Source organism: Polypterus senegalus, chromosome 14 (genome assembly GCF_016835505.1).
Source record: "Polypterus senegalus isolate Bchr_013 chromosome 14, ASM1683550v1, whole genome shotgun sequence".
Lineage (NCBI taxonomy): Eukaryota > Metazoa > Chordata > Cladistia > Polypteriformes > Polypteridae > Polypterus > Polypterus senegalus.
The window spans coordinates 54334297-54357558 of NC_053167.1; the positions used below are offsets into that span (position 1 = coordinate 54334297).

The following is a 23262-nucleotide window of genomic DNA, read 5'->3' on the forward strand; positions in this document are numbered from 1 at the left end:
TGGCCTCTGTCCTCTAGCATCAACAAGGCATTTTCAAAGAGAACTGCTACTCACTGGATATTTTCCCTTTTTTGGACCATTCTCTGTAAACCCTAGAGATGGTTGTGCATGAAAATTCCAGTAGATCAGCAGTTTCTGAATACTCAGACCAGCCTGTCTGGGACAAACAACCATGCCATGTTCAAAGTCACTTAAATCACCTTTCTTCCCATTTCTGATGCTCTATAACATCAGATTAGACATTGGCATTCGAAAACATCAGTGCACAAGTAGTAAATGTGAATGAAACATTGTTACAAGTGTGAACTCTTTGTTGTTCAGTTACAATGATAGTGTAGGAGTCAATGTTAAGCTTAAAGAACTTGCAACTACAGTTTATTCATGAAAATATGAACAGCTGAATATGCATTTGAAGTAAACGGTGTTTCAAACCCCTTTAAAAGGACTGCCGTTAGGAGAGCTGATAGCAAAGAGCCAAAGGAGATACAGATTTCAGTAATCAAGACACCCGAAACAACAAATCTGCCTAACAACACCACAATGCTGCACAGCATTCACCATCTGAATGCACATTTAAATGAGCAACTAAAGGAGGTTAACATTACTGTCTAACTGGATATGCAAATATGCCATACCAAAATAGAGTTGCAGCATTTTAATGTGTAGTTTAAACTAAAGGCAATTTGAAAATTATGTGCTATCACAATGGATAGAAGTTGATGTAATATAGCAGTTTCACAAAGGCTTATGGGTAGTTTGAACATTCACAGCGCAGCGCTCTGACATTAGTTTAGTTGAAACCAAGGTCAAATGAATATGATGAACAACGCACCATAGTAAGATTTCTTTGGGCAGAGGAAGTGAAACCTGCTGAAATCCACCATGCTGGAAGTGAAAACAGCATTACTAAACGAAAAGTTTATGAATGTAAAGAAAAGTTTAAAGTGGGAAGAAAAAGTGTAACCAACAAAGTGCGATCTGGTTGACCATCAACATCGTGCATACAAGGCCACATCGACATGGCAAAGACCTTCATCAGACAAGACAGATTATGTTATCTGATATTGCTGCACATTTATATATTAGCTATAGATCTGCATATACTATAACGGATGATGACTTGGGGTACCATAAAGTTTGCAAAACATGAATAACCAAACAGTTTACTGATTTACACAAGCAACAGCACATGGGGATGCAAGAAAAGTTATGAAGAAAAGTGTTTTGGAGTGGATTGTCACTTGAGATAAGAAATGGGTCCATCATTGTGATCTAGAAAGCAAGACAAAGCATGCAAAGGTTAAATTGAAATGACCACGCTCCTCCAAGAAAATCATGATAACCATCTTTTGGGACAAGAAGGGTACTATTCTGCCGCATTTTTAGGAACATGGACAATCTGTGACCAGTGCAAGGTGCTGTGTTATGCTTAGAGAGAAACTGAAAAAAGCGATTCATAGCAAAAGAAGAGGAGGGCTACTCCATGACAACATATGTTCACGTACAGTGGCCACAGAGGTGGAGGCAATGCAGCAGCTGCTGTTCTAATGTGTTCCACATCCCCCTTATATCCCTGACCCAGCACCATGTGACTGTCACAAATTTGCTCCACTTGAAGAAGCTTTGCGTGGTCACAGGTTAACCTCTGATAATGCAGGAAATGATGCAGACTCAGATTTGGGAGCAGCCAAAAAGCTTCTTCTTCCAAGGACTCAATACGTTAGTAGAACAATACATGAAGTGCATTGACCTGCAGGGATGTTCATCTGCTCATAATTACTGGTATTAAAGGGTAAGTTGCCTTTACTTTTTCATTTTCTCTCATACAGTGGTGTGAAAAACTATTTGCCCCTTCCTGATTTCTTATTCTTTTGATGTTTGTCACACAAAATGTTTCTAATCATCAAACACATTTAACCATTAGTCAAATATAACACAAGTAAACACAAAATGCAGTTTTTAAATGATGGTTTTTATTATTTGGGAGAAAAAATCCAAACCTACATGGCCCTGTGTGAAAAGTAATTGCCCCTTGTTAAAAATAACCTAACTGTGGTGTATCACACCTGAGTTCAATTTCCGTAGCCACCCCCAGGCCTGATTACTGCCACATCTGTTTCAATCAAGAAATTAATTAAATAGGAGCTGCCTGACACAGAGAAGTAGACCAAAAGCACCTCAAAAGCTAGACATCATGCCAAGATCCAAAGAAATTCAGGAACAAATGAGAACAGAAGTAATTGAGATCTATCAGTCTGGTAAAGGTTATAAAGCCATTTCTAAAGCTTTGGGACTCCAGCGAACCACAGTGAGAGCCATTATCCACAAATGGCAAAAGCATGGAACAGTGGTGAACCTTCCTAGGAGTGGCCAGCCGTTCAAAATTACCCCAAGAGCGCAGAGACGACTCATCCGAGAGGTCACAAAAGACCCCAGGACAACGTCTAAAGAACTGCAGGCCTCACTTGCCTCAATTAAGGTCAGTGTTCACGACTCCACCATAAGAAAGAGACTGGGCAAAAACGGCCTGCATGGCAGATTTCCAAGACGCAAACCACTGTTAAGCAAAAAGAACATTAGGGCTCGTCTCAATTTTTCTAAGAAACATCTCAATGATTGCCAAGACTTTTGGGAAAATACCTTGTGGACTGATGAGACAAAAGTTGAAGTTTTCATACCAACAGTAAAATATGGTGGTGGTAGTGTGATGGTCTGGGGTTGTTTTGCTGCTTCAGGACCTGGAAGGCTTGCTGTGATAGATGGAACCATGAATTCTACTGTCTACCAAAAAATCCTGAAGGAGAATGTCCGGCCATCTGTTCGTCAACTCAAGCTGAAGTGATCTTGGGTGCTGCAACAGGACAATGACCCAAAACACACCAGCAAATCCACCTCTGAATGGCTGAAGAAAAACAAAATGAAGACTTTGGAGTGGCCTAGGTCAAAGTCCTGACCTGAATCCAATTGAGATGCTATGGCATGACCTTAAAAAGGCGGTTCATGCTAGAAAACCCTCAAATAAAGCTGAATTACAACAATTCTGCAAAGATGAGTGGGCCAAAATTCCCCCAGAGCGCTGTAAAAGACTCATTGCAAGTTATCGCAAACGCTTGATTGCAGTTATTGCTGCTAAGGGTGGCCCAACCAGTTATTAGGTTCAAGGGGCAATTACTTTTCACACAGGGCCATGTAGGTTTGGATTTTTTTCTCCCTAAATAATAAAAACCATCATTTAAAAACTGCATTTTGTGTTTACTTGTGTTATATTTGACTAATGGTTAAATGTGTTTGATGATCAGAAACATTTTGTGTGACAAACATGCAAAAGAATAAGAAATCAGGAAGGGGGCAAATAGTTTTTCACACCACTGTATATCCCCATAGTCTTATAAATTAAAACAAATTTTTCCCTTCCGTATAGTTTCAGAAAGATGAATGATTTTACATAGAATTAATCATTCTACATAACATTAAAAAGGGTATCGGGTATTTGGGATAATGTGATAAATGATGGTAATTTAGTAGGCTTCAAAATAAACATGCAGCGGAGTTTCTAAAATTAAGTTAAGAAGAACTTATTATTATGTTGAAATTTTCTATAAGTACATTCATGTGAATTAGAGTGAAAAAGATTATTTAACTACAGCCAGAAGCAAATGATGAGTGAGCCAAACTTGCCTCAGATGTGGACTTGGGTGATGGCTCTCAGCACCTACGATTCCCTTGATACTAGTGCTGTCTGCATAGAAAACATGCTTGAGGCACACTGGACTACAAATCATACCATGAGCTTGAAAATTTCCATGTTCCCACTTTTCTCATTATTATTCACAGTCTAAAGTTCACACAATCAGTGTATGAACACTGAAGCCCATTAGCATTCAGGTAATGTGTAGGTGTGAGAGGAAGAATGTGCCAATTCAATTCATTGCCGATTTGCTCTCCCTTTTTTTTTCAGAAAAGCAGAGCAACAATGCACATTTATCTTTCATCTTCCAAGGGAACAAACTGGTGTTGCCATTTACAGTCATAAGCACATCAAAATAAACACCTCTTTCATTTATGTTGTGACAAATGGGTGTTTTTTATATGACTAGTTATTGCGATATAGTTGCTTAACCACAGAAACAGGTCCCAATCTGAATTAAAGCTTAGTAGTAACAGTAGACTTGTAAATCACTCAATGAAACCTGTTTTTTATCTCTAGTATTTAGAGTGGTTAATAGTTATTGTAACCATGGCTGAACACCTCTACCCTGTAATGAATAGATAGATAGATAGATAGATAGATAGATAGATAGATAGATAGATAGATAGATAGATAGATAGATAGATAGATAGATAGATAGATAGTGTGGCAAGTGGCTGGGGGTGGCACCCAGCCGGGATGCCCAGAAGGACCGGAGGAGGGATTGCGCCTCCTCCAGACCACGAGGGGGCGACCACCCTGGTGGCTTTGGGGACCACGGGAACTGAGCATGGAAGCTCAACCCTATAGGGGCCTGTGGCTACTGCCAGGGGGTGCCCCAGTGTCGGAGGAGCCCTGGCACTCAGCACTTCCACCACACCCGGAAGTGCTGGGGGGAAGAAGACCAGGGACACCTGGAGTGCTTCCGGTTGTGCAGCCGGTACTTCCGCCACACTGGAGAGTGCTGGCAGAAGCTAATTGGGAGGCACCTGGAGCACGTCCGGGTGGGGATAAAAGGGGCCGTCTCCCTCCATTTGATAGCTGGAGTCAGGTGAGGAGAGGACCAAGTCTTGTTGGAGAGGAGTGGAGGCGGCCTGAAGAAAGAGGCATTGGGTAGAGGCCTGGTCTTTTAGGGGAGTTATTTGGGGTTGTGTGCACTGTTGTAAATAGTAAATTATGTATAATAAACGTGTGTGGGTTGAACCATCATTGTCCGCCTGTCTGCGTCCGAGCCATAGTCTACAATAGATAGATAGATAGATAGATAGATAGATAGATAGATAGATAGATAGATAGATAGATAGGTGGTACTTTGTACTAGGAAATATTATAACAAACAACAACCCCCTCAAAGAATTACAAAAAAAAGAAGAAAACCTCAGGGCTAATGATAAGATAACAGTCACAGTAAAGGATTATGCAGGCATACTGTGGTTGCTATAAAGGAGCCCCATTCGTGTTTCTTGATACATTTCTGTTAAATAATTTGTTAGCTAAAAGTCCCCAGTGTTAGTGTGTCAGAGAGAGGATGTGCAGCATTGTTCATAATGTCACTTAGATTTGTTTTCATTCTCTCCTTTGCTACTACCCTTAGAAGGTCCAGATTATGTCCTATAACTGATCTTGCCCCTTTAATTAGCTTATTGATTCGGTGGGCTTCTTTTGAAATGATGTTACCAGCCCAGTATACCACAGGGTAGAAAATCACACTGGCCATTACAGAGTTGCAGAACATGTAAAGGATGTCACTTCCCACAATAAAGGAAGCTGCTCCGCCCTTTCTTATACAGTATATTTCATATATGGTTCCTGTTTATTATATGCTCCACTTGGGGTTACCTATGCTTCTGTATATCTTTTGAAATTGGGAACTACACTAAACTATTCTTTAATGTGTATAACACTTAGTATTCTCTGAGTTTAGTATTTGTACTTGTCTGTCTTGCCTGTAGGTTTCCAAGTGAGTCCATAGATCACAGTCATTCTAAAGCTGGGGTCAGAGTGAAACCCCAAGAACATACGGTAACTCTAGGTTTCATTTTTTCACTATTGTTGTGTCTATTCCATAAAAGTTTTTATAAAATTTACTGTACAGCAATATTTACATTATCAAAGAAATATTGTGCTGCCTGTTTCGAACCCTTGTGTGCACAATGTTATGCGTGTCTTGTCTGTTTTACGCTGCTCTGCAGTTTTCACTTTATACCATTTTGGGTGCAGCAAGGGTGTTACATGGAAACTTTGTACATGGACTGAAAAAAAGTTGGACACGTTAGGAGCTGTGTTACAGCGTTCAGTGGCTGGCCCCTCAGTACTTTAAGCCAGCTGAATCATTACTAGTTAGGTATACCGAACAGAATCACAATCTTTACAAAGTACTCAGACAACAGCTGTGGAACAAATGCTGTGAAGACGTGAGGAGCTCATACTGCGATATATGGTGTCACAAAATGCAATAGAGCATCAGAATGAAAAAGGAGAAAAATAATGAGATGGCTTTTTAAAAATAATGTATAAAGCACCAGGGGGCATTTGAGATGAGACATGCAACAAGATGGGCCACTCGACCTTCTAAACTCATTTGGAACAAAATTGATGTTTTCTGTCAGGACTGACCTTTTTTTTTCACCGACAGTGATATTTAAACAAAGCTTCACAACAATGCAGGAAGGAAGAAGTGTGTGTGCGCCTTTTATGTGCACATGTTCTAAACAAAGAAGATAAAATGTGTAAAATAGCAATTTAAAAATAGAAAATTCTATAAATCTCAGAAGTAGATGAGTGACAAATATTGCTGCAGTTAGAGAAAAAGCATGGCTTGAAATGATATAAAATGGGAAATTGCTCAAAAAGCAACTTTCAAGTAGATAGGTTTAATTGAAAATAGAATATTGTTATAGAAATGCACTTGATGTATTGAATAAAGTCCTCAAATTCAGTAAATAACAATGCTGTTAAAACCGAAAACTGAAGCAAACGATACAAACTGGATAGCTGCAACCATATTCACACTCCGATCAGGGAAAATGACAGTGCTGGATTACTTGAGGGTTAGAAAAATTCAGACAGAACACAGACAGCGCTACAATTTGCCAGAGATTCTCAGCTAAGCCACCATCTGAACACAACCCTGCATGCTTGACTAATTTAGAAATGTTAAGGAAAAGCAGGAATAAAAAGGAAGGATAAACACACCTTGAGGAGCTTCCACAGTTTGTCACTGCTAAGACGTTCAACCTGAAACACAAATAACAATTGAAATAAATCAAACAATATTTGCTTAATATAACAGATCATTTTAGCTGTTATTACCCACTTAAAGTGTTTGTGTGTCATAAGGGGGCTATACTGTTAAATGGGCTGCCTGCGAAGGAGAATCTGCCCTGTGATAGACCACCACTTAAGTTCAAGTTCAAATTTATTGTCATGTTCATATGGTACAATTTCATTCTTCCTTGTTAGTGAAAGCAGCATTTTACAAACAACAGAAAAAATACAAAGAATGAGTACAACTCCATCATTATCTATATGAACTTTCCATGTTCTGCCATATCTTTGGTACTCCTACCTATTCCTTCCTCATGCCTATTTTGTTAAATGACATTTGTAAATTGTCCCAGTGCTAGTGAGTCTGCGTGTGTGTGTGAATGTGTGCGATTAGATGAACTTTCTATCCTGCTAGGATATGTTCTGGATTCCTGCTGACGTGTACTGCAATAAATGAGTTTGGAATTATGAGTGAATGGAAATAATAAATCACTAATTAAGGGCAGATATTATGAATTCATAAGGCAAATATAGAACTCATGAAAACATACCCTCTGGCTTTGAAAGAGGATAATGATTAAATTAATCTTGATAATGATTACCTGGAAACGTATGGGGCCTTTAAGGACTAAATGAACATGTCAACATGCCACTCAAATTGAAGAGCAATAAGATATACATCAGGAGCTGAGACATCCATGGAAGACAGTGGTTAGGAAAGTCAGTGTGTAGATTTCAATTCTAAATGTGAGGGCTGCTGCAGACAATTAGCCAATTAATTCCAAATTTTTGTAATGCCAGAATCTGTGAACTATCTGGGACTCAGTATATTATTTAACTACTCCCCATTATTATTTTCTAGTAAAATCAATTTCAAGCGAGAAGGCATTTGTAGAACAGGTTGTTGTTATTTTAGAGTGGCTAAGATAGAAGACGAACGCTATTATAAAATCATCTAAACAAATAGAGTCAAAGGCAGGAAAAGCAAAACCATAATTGCTAAACTGAAAGGTCAGCACAAACTCAAAGTAAATGACAAAAAAGGTTATGAACTAAGGAGTCCTTCCTTTAGTTAAATATAGTTGCTAAGATACTATGTTACTAAGATTAGTAGGTATGATTTAACTGATGACTAAAATGTCAAATTCAAACAAATAAACAAGCAACCTGTACAAACTGAATACATTTAAGACATAACGTATGCAGCTATACAGTGCTCAGACCAGTTACTACAATCTGAAGCCCTCTTTCTAAGTAAGTTTTCCGTGCATGGATAATTCTTGTGATTTAAAAAAAAAAAAAACACAAATCTGACTGCAAACTGTAACTGCAAGCTTTAAAAGATGTATCTGCTGAGCTGGTTACACCAAGCCCAGTATTACTGTAGACAGTTCTTGGACAGATGTGTAGCAGGACGTTGTGTGACAACTGTATGGCCCCACATCAGGACTAGCAGACAATATCATCATCAATTGTGGGGATTTCATTCCATATTACACTAGTGGTGCATTTTTAACCTGAAACTTTTTCCTTTTGTCTTTTCTTGCGGACTATAGACTCACTTTATTGTTATATTTTATTTTTCTTTATCATATCTAAATACAAAAGTAATGATCATTTCGTAATGGTGCCCAAATATCCCACTTAACAAAAGTCATATCAATTAATGCATAAAACTTGAAGGTTAAAGACACTGAGCAGAGCCAGCGTGCAAGCACAGTAATGAAACCTGGTAACTCTATTCTTGATAAACCAAAGCGAGCTTCAAGACAAAATGAAAGTTTAAAGAAGAGGTTAAGATGTGACAGCACATGTGTATAAAAAGAATACATTTCTGCACCAGATTAATTCTCATAGCTTGTACTGTTTATAGTAGATACATATACTTGGGAAAGTTTATTCAAACTAAGCCACTATTGTCCTTGTCTATAGACAAACAAACAGATATGATGCTCTGCTCTAGAGCAGACACATTAACAGGAATGTATCCACATAAGCTCTGTGCTCATAAATGAGGTTAAGTTGCACAGAATCAATGCAATCATTTAATAAAGATACAATTCACAAAACATGTGAGCCCTGAGCTCTTTGAAAGTCGATCACTAGCCAGATAATTACTATGTGACGGTGAAACAATACATTACACAAAAAGTCATAAGTTACATAAGAGGGGAGCTTTAAAGAGACTACAGTATGTAACGTGAACATGTAACAAGCATTTTGGAACTGGTCTACTCTAAATATGAAATCGAAACTAAAACCTTCTACTATCAAATCATCTTGTGAGCTCCAAGGGAATAACCAATTCCTTCATAAAATTTCTCCCTTATAGAATCTTAATATTCTCCACTTACAGTTTCTGGGAAGGTCTTGAATATATTTAAAAAAAAATGGATTATTACCATCATACTATTGTATACGGTAAATTGTCTCACAAGACGTGATATTCAGCACCTCACTGTCTGTCTTAGGTAATTGTTTTTCTGTTTAGTCGGTGCATAATGTTGGCTTTAGTCTCTCATAGATAATGCGGTCTGAAGAATTCTGACCCTTTTAAAGGTTCTCCTAGTACTCTGGGATTCACCCCTGGAAAATTGTGTCTGAGAATGATCTGTTCTGTAGTTATCGCAGTGCATAGCAATACTGTTAAGCAATCTCATAACCCAAAGGTTGCCTATGAAATCCAAGTGTTACATGCTGCTCAGTTCAGAAAACCTTAAATGAAAAGTGCCTTTGGGAATATGTGGTAAAAGATGACAAAAGCCCTACGTGTGCATAGTACAGGCAGATTAAAGCATAAAAGACGTCCAGCAAAGACTTGATGAGAAGCATCTGGAGCTCACTTGTCAGAAAATACCCAGAGGGAGGAAGAGGGAGAAGCAACTTTCGTTGCAGGATGCCGTCTGTCTTCTAGCTAACGAGGTTGCCTATGAAGTCTTATGTAGGAGTGTTAGATATTTACTGGCAGGAAAAAAAATCATGCTGGTAGATTTTAGAAGAGGACAATAAAAGAAGAGGTAAAAAAAAATCCATAAATAGAAGTGCTTAAGGAGTGCAGTTGGATAGCCCTCACAAACCCCATTACTATAGCTGTACAATTTCACTTTTTATGTTGATGTGTGCCATACAGTATCATGCTATAAACGCATGTAAAAGAGAACTCATTAAAAAGCAAATTAAAAGAAAAGTCATTATGGAATGGCCCATACGGCACTTACATGATGATACCACAGGAAATCACTCAATGGAGTATTTTACAATACAGCAATTGATTGTATAGTGCAATATACCATTAAGTAAGTTCACTTACATGTGTTGTGTACACAAATAAATACGTGCAAAATGAACTGGAAACTGAATGAAGTGAGCGACTTCAATTATATTTAATTTCAAACTAAACACTTTGGTTCTGTAAACAAACTGCACAGATAGACAGATTGGGACAGGGGTGACTTAATGGCTCTGTGCCTGTCGACCTTTACAGATCAACGTGTGTTTGTTTATGTCTGTGTGAGTGTGTGTCTGTGGGTGTGTGTGTGTGTGTGTGTTCGTCATCCAGTGTGCGCTCTGGTGTGGCAAACAAGCTGCCAGTTATCTTCACTTATGAATTTCTTTGAGTGTGTGAGTGTACGTGCATGAGTGTGTCTCCATTTGTGTATTCATATATATTTAAATAAATTATGCACCTCAAAAACTACTCATGCAAAGGTTTTGCAGATCAACAGGCTTGGTCCTATGAATAAACAGTGCAGAGTGCAAAACATCCATGTTAATTTAAGCAATGTCTATGGTAGTTATTGTTGGACATAAGTCAAACTGGTTTTTGAATGATATGGGGATAATTGTTGGGCCATTTATATGTTACATGTGCACCTTCTGAACTAAATAGTATATAATAATAGTATATAATTCAGGAATTCTCCTCTGCCTTTAGCAATGGCTCAAATAAGTAAATAACATTATTCTCCTTTCTGATAGCCTGTTTGAGTGACGCATTCACTCTCCATTCCTCCGGCTTCTGCAGGATTTTGTACCCTTAATGGAGCCAAACAGATGTTACATCACCACAACTCAGTCTACCTAATTATTAGCAGCTTTAAGCTGAGCAAGTTCATTTTCATTGTAACTTATAACTAAAACCAATAATCGTTTGGGTTGTTTGCAGCCTAATCTACCTTCATAATATCTACAAATAAAAAGAACTTCCTTAGTCCATTATGGAGTCATTGGGCATTCCCACAGTGTCAAAAGCTAGACAGAAGCCAACTCTAAGAACAGCTCCAGGCCAGCTTAAAGCTCACTGACTCAAACAGCAAACACCATTGATTGAGTTGTTGATCATCCAGGTAGGACATTTTTGGGAAATGAGAGGAAACTGGAGAAAACCTACATGGACACTTAAACAATAAGCAATGCACAAATAGAGTATAATTAAGTGAAGCTTTGAATCCATTACTCCAGACCTTGGATGCCACAGTGGTAAGCATGGTGCCAGTGTGATGCCACTTAATAAAAATGTATGAATCAATAAAAATGCCTCTCAAGTCTGTGAATGGAAGAACTGCTTCTCTGCTCATTAGGTGTCCACTTATGATACATTCTTTACTGATCCAACAATAATCTACCTTTTAGATTTTGATCAATGCAAAGTGTATTAACTTTTTTCAAAATTATATTTAAATTTTACATACCCACATGCATTAGATTGTAGTTATAATATACTCTTACTATTTACTTGTATTTTTTACAATACTTACATGTTGAATTTCTTACTTTTACATTAGTTCAAAATTAGTTTCAGTTCAAACCTGAATGCAAACACGTGGACAAATGTGTAGGCATGTCATGTGCATGGCAGGCATAATACCACTGAGAAAGTAAACAGCAAGATGTTTTGAGACAAGGATGCTGGGCAAGCAAAGACTAATTGGTTACACTGTGAATTTCCACTTGGGATTAATAGAGTATCTATCTATCTATCTATCTATCTATCTATCTATCTATCTATCTATCTATCTATCTATCTATCTATCTATCAATGCCTCTTTCACTAATTTCCTGTTCAAATATAAAATCTTGATATACCTTGTAGAACAAAAGATGCCACAATGAAAAAAGATTTCAGATGCCACTTAGATGAGAGGAAGGATGCAGTTTTAAAACACTTCAAAAAAATATACAACTAAAATTCTATTAATTAAATATAAAATAATTTCCATTGAGATTTTAATGCAAAATAACCCAATGTGTTTAGACAGTAGTTCTAGCTTGCATTTTTTTTCCTGCTTATCTGTTTCAAGATGTTTATGCCCTCTACAGTATATTAATCACTACTCAAAAGACAATATACTCAATGTATAAAAGTTTTCCATGCCAGTATGATTTCTTTGTCACTTCCAGTATGGCAAAGTTTTCCCACCTTATTGTTTGATGGTAAGAGGTATTGTGTCAGAAACAATTAAGAAAACATCCATATTGTGCTAAGCTGAACGTAATTATGGCTTTTTCGCATCAACATCAAGGTTAAAACTGTAACGAGCCTTGAGATGGAAAGACTGAGGCTCACACACTGAATGCGAGTAAAGCCCAATAATGGACACATTTACATAATAATGAATGATCCACATAGACAATCACCTTCCCACTGTTATGGCCACTAGCCACAGATATTTTTGAGCCGTTTCTGAAGTCTGTGTATCTCCATGATTCCCCCTTATCTTTGACGAGGTTTTATTTATCCAATCCCTTTGGAGTCTGCTTTCTTAAACCTTCCCAAGCTTGCAAAGTGTAATGGGAATGTTCCAGGGGTTTGCTCACCTGTGTGACTGTAAGTCAATCACCCATCCAGTTCTGTCTATTGTCAGGGTAATAGGATGGCTGCTAAATTACAGTTTGCATCCATGACCACCTGTGTGCTGAAACTGTGATATTGCTTGCTGTTGACATATGTCTGCTCATCCACATTTGGAACAATAATCTATATGTGCATGCTGATTTTTGAGAATGCAGCTTGCTTTAACATTACCTTATGTGGACTAGTGGGGAAATTTATAAATCTGCATGTTATCTCGTGCGCTGTAAGGGCATTCAAAGTTTGGTGCAACATTTGCATAATGGTTGGTTGCGATATACTGAAAGCATCGCTTTTGCAAAGCTGCATTGTACTCATAATGTTAACAACACTTTCATTTCAGCTGATGGTGCATGGCTTCTCCTTGTTAATGAAGTGATCATATAACTTACAGGGTATTATTCCATCTCTGTCAAATATGGAGTTCATTGTTGTCCTGCATTTCCAAAACATTAAGCCTTTCTCGGGATGTGTGTGCTGATCTCTGCCTTATTGCCTTATTCTGGCAGCGCTGCTCACAAGCTCTCCTAAAGCCTGTTGAAGTGGTTTCCTAAATTATGAAAACCAAGAAAATGCTTTTACCTCCACACCTAAGAGAAGAACAAAATTGCATCACTCTAAGATTTTTTAACCCGTTTAAGATCATTTTCCTACTATGGGAAACTTGGTAAATATGTGCATAGAACTTCAAAATAACCTCTCTTTCCCATTTAAATACAAACATTTTGATTACTACAATCATTTTTAAGTGGGTTACTCTACTTAGGCACAAAATGGGGTGTCACTGTAGTTCATGCTGCTGTCTACAGCTTCATAATCTGTAGCTGCTGATGCAGAAATGGCCAAGTATCAATGAGTGGAAGATGATGCATATGTTTATGGAATGACATCCCATCTGGTGTAAGGTTGCTGCAGTGCATCCAGTGACACAGAGAAAAGTTCTAGTCTGCATTAACCTATAATGGAAAAAAATATTTCAAATATGCATGAGTGTATGAGTCAACCTGAAGCAAGTGGCCTTACTCATACAAATGAGCACTTATTGTGAGCTGCAGGCAGCTGTAATGAATGGCTTTCCTTAAAATAGTTTTACCATATTAATTAATAGAGTATGCCCTTAAAGTCTCATCTGTGTTTTTTTACAAGCTAAACGTTTTAAGAAATAAATGACAGATGAAGTGACTCAGGTATCTCAATATTAGAAATGCAGATCATTAGGGACACACCTCACACAAACTGACATTTATTAATTTAATATGAATTTGCATTAGTTCCACATATTTGAAAAAAAAAAAAACCCAACAAAACATTAATTCAAGAAATTCATGTGGGAATCTCTAGAAGGTCAAATGTTTCTAATTATTCCATACAGTAAAGCACACAAAATACACCATTCAAGAAACTAAAGTCTATACTGTATGTGCAAAAATATAAAAAAACACTTTATTATAATTTCCATTTCTTCAAATAATAATATACAATTAAGCACACAACATACACCATTCAAGAAACTATATACTGTATGTGCAAAATATAAAACAAGCACTTTATTATAATTTCCATTTCTTCATTTTCTTCCCCGTTTCTTTTGAATTCAGGATCATGAATTCACATTTAAGCTCATGACTACATTATTCATGGGAAACAGCAGTGCGTGCTGCTCAGGAGTCAAGCCCATCTTTAAGCAAATCTGACTTAATCTTGCTATTTACACATCTATGCATTTTCTTTAATTTCTGCGGTATACAAAATTATTTCAATTTTTATGTTTACCTTTACAGGTATACACAGACTGATTTTTCTGGATTTGACAGAATTTACTTGGGGCACATTTATTACCTTCCTTTGCTTTACATGTAAGTGCTTGCAGCACGACTCCTTGATAAAACTATCAGGCGCACTGCAAACTGAACACTGATACAGTATGTCACTGGTATCATAGTCGTATAGTGCAGCGGCTCTCAGCCTTTGTTCTTCCAAGGTCCTCAGGATACCACAAGAATATTGGAGTGCCCCCCAACATAGGCCGAGAACTTTACCCTTCTGTACTTTTACTGTAGTCTTGACAAAGGTGCTTGTTTTTAAACACTAATTTGTTAATAGAAGCATATGTCCTGCTAGTGCTTTTACACTTGTTTTTAAAAGCATAATGCAAAATTAATAGGCCATTGTAAAAACAGCCTGTAAGTTTTCATTAAATAAAAGCATTTTTACTAGTGCCTGAATCTCTTAATCATAATCATAAAATGAGTTGGTATTTTTTTTAGGGATAAATAATAATCCGGAAGTACTAAAATGTTTAGTTGTCACTGCAAATATTATTGGCAACATCAAAAGCTGCTCACCGTTCGCTTGTCTTAAGCACTACTTTTTAAATTAAGTATAACATGATTAAGTATTTCTGAAAATAAAAAATCAAATATAATTTTAAAAATGAATAATTAGTTTGTGCAGACAGTTTTTCATAACTCTAATCAAATAAGCTAATTTGCTATCATCTGGATTCAGCAAAGCAGCAATTCCATAAATCAGTGCCACATTCAGCACAAGTAGAAATACAAATGCATTTCCTCTCCACATACAAGGATCGAGTCAGTAGAAAAGACAAGAACAACATGAAGGGCTGTGGTCAAATGCATGCAAGCAGCGGAAGGGTGACCAGCCCAAACATCCGTTTAACCTTAAAAAGACGGTCAAATTGTTGGTATCATTTGGCATCATTTTTTCTTGCTGAGTCTTTACAAGCAGCCTGTTCCTATTCTACTGAGCCATGCGACATCTAAACATATGTGCGGAGTCCATTGGATTTCTACCGGGAACATGATGCAGACAGTGGAGACGGATTGTAAATGTAATCTTCAAAGTTTTGAATTTTGATGAGGCAGGCCACTTTAAAAATATCCCAAGGGCTGTAACATTGACACCCTTGCTTACCTTGATTTATAGTAATTTAAATATCATGCTGCTCTTTTATACTTACTTTCATTCATCTTATGGCTTCCCTGGAAGTTTACACGGGCCCCATAGTGGTTTGCGCTCCCCCCATGTTCCTCCAGTTGAGTATCACTCACACAGACTACATACACATTCACGTGACATCACTGGCCTTATCTTATATATAAAGAATTCTCTTTCAGTTGGGAGACTGACCTAGAATATTTAACAATCAAAGTGTACCAGGATTGATTCTAGGGTGAAGCTTTATCTGTCTGGTTTGATGTCCTTGGTGTTTTCCTTGTTTGTGTTTGGTTCTCTTTCTAGTATTGGCACACTGGTTTAATGTTACATCTTTCAATTTTGCCTAGGTTGTGTTACTTATTCTGATTTTTGTTGAGCAGACAATCTACCTAGCCTATGCCCCCCAAAATAAAATACTTACTCAGTCAGTCAATTACAAAATTTACTATTTTTATTTAGATTAGATTAGATTACATTATATTAGATACACTCTATTAATTCCAAGGGGAAATTCACATGCATATAGCAGCAGAAAAACAAAAACAAGAATACAGACTCACAGGACAAATAATACAGCCAATCAATCAATTGATATGTAAATATAAAACAAACAAATAAATAAATGTGTATTGTTCAGATATTTCAAAATGGTATTTCAAAATAAACTTAACGAGTGCCCCGGGAGGAAGCATTGAAATGTCTGCTAGCAGTGGGCAGTAAAGACCCCCAGATGAGCTTCTTAGCACACTATGGTGAAAAGAGCTTGTGGCTAAAAGTACTCCAAGAAAGCATCTCATGGAGGGGATTCAATTTTGCCAAATCCCCTTTTCTACAACAGCTTCCTGTGTGTTCAGGGCTTGCCTTGTGATGGTGCAGCCTTTCTTGATAAGTTTATTCAGGCATTATGCATCTCATGAGCTGAAGTTGCTTTCCCATGAGACCACAGCGTAGAACACCACACTTGACTGGTAGAACATTGCCAGCAGCTTGCTGCACACATTAAAAGTTCTGAGTCTCCTTAGCAAGTCCAGTCTGCTCTGGCCCTTCTTGTGCAACGCCACTGTGTTGTCAGACCACTCCTGTTTGTTATTCATGTGTACCCCCAGGTACTTGTAGCTCTGCATGACTCCCATATCCTCCCCCTGAATGGTGACCGGTCTCACAGGCCCCTTGGCACACCAGAAGTCCACCACCAGCTCTGTTGTCTTGCTTACTGTATGTTGAGTTGCAGATTGTTGTTCCTGCACCACAAGACGAAATCCTCCATGACTTTCCTATACTCTGACTCATCTACATTATTAATGCAGCTTATGATGGACGATTCAACTGAAAATATCTGTAGAAATTTGAATTTGCATTTGAAAATGAGAATAATATAGGGGGCTAAGGAACTGAACTTTAAAACAAAGAGCTGATCATTTGTTTCCTGCTCTGTGACACTGAGTAGGTCAAATAAGCCTTATAGGTTCCTACTGTAGAAGATAACTGTACCTTATCTTGATTTTTAAGCCTCCCTGGATTAAGACTTCAGCCAAACATATAATAGTTATAATCATAATAATAATAACACAGTGCATTAGAAAGTAGATAAATGGATGGATAGATGTTAAAGGTAGAAAAGTCCCTCAGAGACTGCAAATTATAAAAATAAAAGCCATAAAAATATCTTCATATCTGAAGGAAAGAAAACTGCTGAGGAATCAAAATTTTATGATTACAGATAGACATGAGAAATGTGCAAAGTTGCATTGAATACTAACAATTATAATACAATCTGAAGACACCAGTGTCTGAGAAGATTTTATGAAAGCAAACAATTTGAAAGATTTTGAAAAACTTGACAATAGTAGCGTCTTTTGTGAAATGTAAAAAGGTGCAGTAGCTGAATAATAATCTGCATTTCAAGTAGATGTTGGTTGACAGCCTCTAAATAACAATCCCACCTGTACTCTATTTTTTTCTGCTATTTTGAATCACACTCTTTTTTGCTTTTTGAAGTGCATTGTGATCATATCTTAAAATTTACAAACTGGTTTGGTGCCTAGATGTCCTTTCTGTATGATGGCTTTGCAGAAGACAAGGCTTAATTTTTAACAAGCATACTGTACTTAAGTTTTAACAGCAGTATTAAAGAGTATATTGTACTACAAAGACCCCACCCTGAAGGCGCTTTGCTAAAAAAATCATGATGTCTCCAAAAGCTCCAAATGTACACATATACAGCAAATTTGTAAGCCTACAGTTCCTCGGCCATGTTTCATTGCTTCTGTTTCTTCTGACTTTCCTTGATGAGAGAGAAGTGATTGATTCCATCAGGATTGCTGGCAAATGTTTCAGCTGCTAGACCCCATGTATAATTCAACCTATGTGAAGCGCACTATGGGTGAGGTTCATAAAATATTAGACAGGCATTAAATGCTTAGCAGTTCAATGCATTGACTTGACAAACTAATGCTTTCTGAATGCAGCCCTTTGAGACACTGAGGTGCAGTCATTTTCTTTGTTTTCTACTGCCATATTCTGCTTTTCAAATGCAGTTTCTTCCAAGTCTTAATTGAGGAATAAAGCAATAGTAACTCTGCCTAATGTTTCCCAAATCAGCCAAAAAGCCATTTTCCAGAAGGAGAGTTTTATCCAGACTTCTGCATCAATAAAAGTATGGGATTCTGCACTTACAGAGCTACAATGATCATGAATATTATTTACACACCTTGAGATTTGTCATGTTATTGCATTATAATAGGAAAGCGTCAATTATTTAATTTAAAATTGGTGCCATTAGTTTATAGAAAAAATACATTTCTACAGATCCTTTTAAATGGATTGTTCATGTGTCTCTCATCAGAACATAGAATATCAACTATTCTTAAACAATTCAGGGGTGCTGAGATCTAGTGCCCATCCCAGCAGCATTAGTGACAAGTCAATAACTTGGACAATGTGCCAGCCCCATAACATTACCCCCCTCATACACACACTCACATAAAACTGATATAGAATGGCTAAAGAGCCTAAGACACATATCACACAGTTGGGTGAGAACATGCAAAGTCCACCCCGATAATGACTGAGTGTTGGACGGGAATTCAAACGCAGGACACTGGATCTGTGAGCCAGCAGTAGCACCAATAACCACTTTGCTACTATGTCCCTCTCTATCCATTTTTGGGGATAATGGATGCAAAACCTTGTAAACTAATTCTGAAAAGAGATAACCAATTAATTATTCTGAATTGGATAAATGGTTACAGAAAATGAATGAGTCAAAAAAAACTTTCAGATTTCTCTCATATCAACTGCTAGTGCTACAATAGATTTCATTGTGGTATTATGTAGAAAAATTGTCTTTATAATTTAAATGGTTTTCTCAGTGTAGTTCACTTGTGCGTATTTGAGGATTTTTGCTTTAGTCTGACTTAAAGTCTCATATTAGGAAGTCAACTCTTAGGAAGATTTAGGAAGTCCCACCGCTGGTTAGAACAGCTTCTAAGAACACAAAAGAACATTTAAAGCAAATGTGGAATGGGGTTACTAAGAAGTGGCATCAATTGAGATGTACTGGATATCTATCTATCTATCTATCATATAATGACTTTCTTATCTATCTATCTATCTATCTATCTATCTATCTATCTATCTATCTATCTATCTATCTATCTATCTATCTATCTATCTATCTATCTATCTATCTATCTATCTGTATAAAAGAAAGATCTATGACATCACAAATGCCTAAAGTCAATAAAGTCCACTACAAAGTAACAGAGAAAATAAGACACAACCCTTAGTCTATGAAGAACAAGGGATCTTCTCCAGGCTAAACATCTGTGAGAAAACGAAGGGGTCTGTGGGAGCTCCAGAGGAATTACTTAACTGGTGGAAACTGTTGCTTAAGTGCTTAATAAGTGCTTAATAAATCTGGACTTAATGGACGTCACATATTGATTATAGATTTCCAGTGAGCCTTTAGTAGACTCTGAGACCAAGTGCAATAAGTTTATACAAAAATAAAAAATTCCAGAGTGAGGAGTGAGCTCTGTATTTAGTATTTTACATCCTTTTTTTACAGGACCTAATTTGACATGTTTGCTGTTAGGCCACCCACTTGCGAAATGTATCCTTCTCCATTAGGAATAAGTCTTGTTTCTGTTTGATCTCTGCACATTACACGTATCTCTGGTCTTCCAAAAGACCAAACAAACTGCTCCTTAGTCTGGAGAGGTGGATCACGTCAAGGAGTACAACTTAAAAAGTTCAAAAAAACAAGACTGCATAAAGCAAAGTCCAAACAGAAACTTAATAATAGTGAGTTATAGAGTCACAATCTGGCAAAATCAGTAAGATATGCATATAGTATGTACCTGAAAGCATTCTCAAACTCACTAAATCTGATTCAGGGTCATGAGAGTAGAAAATATTATGCAAGACAATAAATCACCCTGGAAAATTCGCCATCCATCTCAAAGTACTAAATCATGAATCACAAAATTGAGCTGAACTACTAGTATTGACTTTTGACTTGATGCATGTCATTAATAGCATTAGACAATGGAGATTGTCAGCTGTGAATAAAGACAAAGAAGTCTTCACAGGACAGCTAGAAACTCAGAAATTATTGGATACTACAGACAAGGGCAGGTCATAATCTTTTGAACAACAGCTGAGCAAAACAAGAGTTTAATGGAATTTGGAGTAATCTTGAGAATCTGAAACAAGCTGAGACCTTTAAATAGTTTGCTTAAATAGTTAGTTGCAATACACTGTTAGCTAAAACTGGCATAAAGCATAATGCCCCATATCAAGCTGAAAACCATTCCTAATGTGAAGCCGTGTGATTGATTCATTGTAAGAAGACTGCTCTTCGAGTGGAGCAATGTCTGAAAACATACTGCCACTCCATCATGGTAGCATCTCAAAGGTAGGCCAAAGCAATGCCAGCATACTCTTAAACATACAGGTAGACTGGTATGAGTAAGAATTCCTTATTCTTTATCCACATTTAAGGTGTCTGAGTAATATAGCAGTAAAGCACATATAATCAGGAAAGGAAATAATGGCTGCAATGTCTATCAAAGGTGTATTAACAAAGGAATTTGAATATAATGGAATCTACGTTTTTCATCCTTTCTTTATAGTTGAACCTGACAAATATTTTTTCACTTTTATAATAAAGAGTTTTTATGTTCCTCAGTGCTGCAAAATCCCAATTAAATACAACAAAATGTTGAATAACTGCATGAGTGAGCAAATGTGTGAGTGAAGGCTCTATATTTCAATAAGAAAATGTGAAACTATTCACATAGTGTAAATATTCACATAACAAGTGAGGTAAGAGTTTAAAATTATTCACTAATATAAGCAGATTATAAAACCAGTGCAGAGGTGGTATGGGACCGGGTTTGAGTCGTAGTGTGGTCACTGTCTTTGTGAAGTTGGCACATTCTTCTTTAACCTTTATAGGTTTTATTTGTGTGATCCAATCTTCTCCCAGAACTCTAAAGACACTCAGGTTCAGATGGTTGCAGACTCCAAACTTTCTCCAAGCAGGTGTATGTGAAAGGGGGCTCTCTGGTGGACTATTGTCCCACACATGGTTGGACCTGATACTACTGAAATAGCTTCTGACTCCTCGTGACCTTGAATTCGAGACAATGTGCTCATGTGGATCCAGAAACAATAAGCTTTGCATAATTCAAAAGTGCCAATTCAAGAGTGTGATTTTAAGCAACTTGGAGTTACACTTACTATACAATGGGAATCAAAATGTTTTAAACTAACCTGCTTTTATAAGGTTGGGAAATTGCACTGTACTCTGTTTGAGGTCTTTGGTAGACAGTGACAATGATTAAGAAATTAGTCCGAAAAGGAGATAACATCACAAAGGAGTTATGAGACACTTGTTTAGTTTTTGGTCATATTTTTTTGGTTATATTTAAGGGCAAATACACTTGCCTCTTGCCAATAATAAATGCTAGAGCTTTACTTAGGAAGAGCAGGTGGAGAATACTTTAAGCAGCACAAAGAGTGTCTGTCAAATCTGTAACGCCTTTCAAAGAGGCTCAATTATGAAATGCTTTGTAAAATAACACTGAGCTGTAAAGAAGCATTATTTAAGACATAAAGAAGTGCATAAAATCAGGTATGTTTTAAGATAATTGCTGCAGGCCACAGCTATATTCATCAGCTAATGGAGTGAGACAGCTCTTAAGGCAGAAGCACTGAAGAAAAAAAATACAAAGATGAATACACAAACCTTAAAGACTATCCAACACAAAATAGTCTACTGGAAAATGATATTGTTTGAGGAGTAGAATTTGCTTTAAATTAGTTTTAAAAGGAAATGAAAAAGAGAACTTCAGCCATTGAAATGTGTCAGGTATTCTTGATAGAGAAAGATTATTAGGCAGAGAGTAAAATGGAAGAAATACGTTAAAAAAAGAAAGGTTCATAATCAAGTACCATTTCCCTTTGCACAAATTGCAGCGAAACTTAAAAAGCAAAAATGTCTGTAGCCATTCCTGAGTACTTTATTTCATTAGGTTTTGTACAAAAAGTCATTCCGCTGCCTAAAAGTGGCAGATGAAGTCTTCTGTGTGCATGTCACGGAATCGAGGAGCAAGAACACTGGTAATACATCAAGTCTGAGGCATCTCTTCATGCTATTTATCAGCTAACCGACTTGTCAGCACCTAAAAACTATTTGTCTTTGTGTTTCCACAGCCATTTTTCTTTTGTGCCACCCCAACCTAGGTTAAATTGAGTCCGGAGATAGGTGTGGATGTGGTATCTTAAAGATGAGATTATAAAGTCCGTGAGTTCAGCCTGTACACTGCAGTCATCTTCTGAATATCTATCAAAATGCAATCGATAGATGGCAATTTATTGACCTAGAAGAAATTAAAGGGTAAAGAAGCCATAAGCTTAAAGACTGTTTTAAGAAAAAGCTCCAATATGTAACAATAATCTTTAATAACATAATATGATGAATTACTCTTCACTTAGAAATATTAATTTATACAACACCTCAATAAAGTAATTTATCCATCCATTTTCAGAAACGGTTTTCCTCACTACTGAGTCACAACAGGATGGTGGGTATCTTGGCAGCAGCTAGTACAAAGCAGAATGCATTTCTATAAGAAATGCCAGTTCTTCACAGGGCACGTGCACACATATAAACCCCCTCTCACTGACTCAAGGATGCTGTTAATTTATAATTTAATATAGACAGAAACAATATTTGATTCTTTATACCAATAGGAATAAACTAATTACTCCATCAGATTATCAGATCTCATGTAAACATCCTGGAGTAGATTTTGAGGATGGTGTGATGAATATGATGAAAGGCTCAGAAGTGTATTTAAAACAAAAATGATTTATGTCACCTTTTATGATATTTATAAGTTGTTTTCAAATTACAAAATTTAAATCAGAAACTGTTTCTGATTTGATGGCATAACAGTAAGAAATGAGGAAAAATAATTAATCAACATGC

General features: G+C 37.0%; 1 protein-coding gene across 1 annotated transcript in view; it reads right to left on the reverse strand.

Annotated features, from left to right (window-relative positions):
- sulf2b (sulfatase 2b) overlaps nucleotides 1–23262 on the reverse strand; it is a 364710-nt gene that overhangs the window by 237168 nt on the left and 104280 nt on the right. The window contains exon 3 of the mRNA XM_039734694.1: nucleotides 6884–6925. The gene's annotated coding sequence lies outside the window, so the exon portion shown is untranslated. The remainder of the gene's footprint in view (nucleotides 1–6883; nucleotides 6926–23262) is intronic.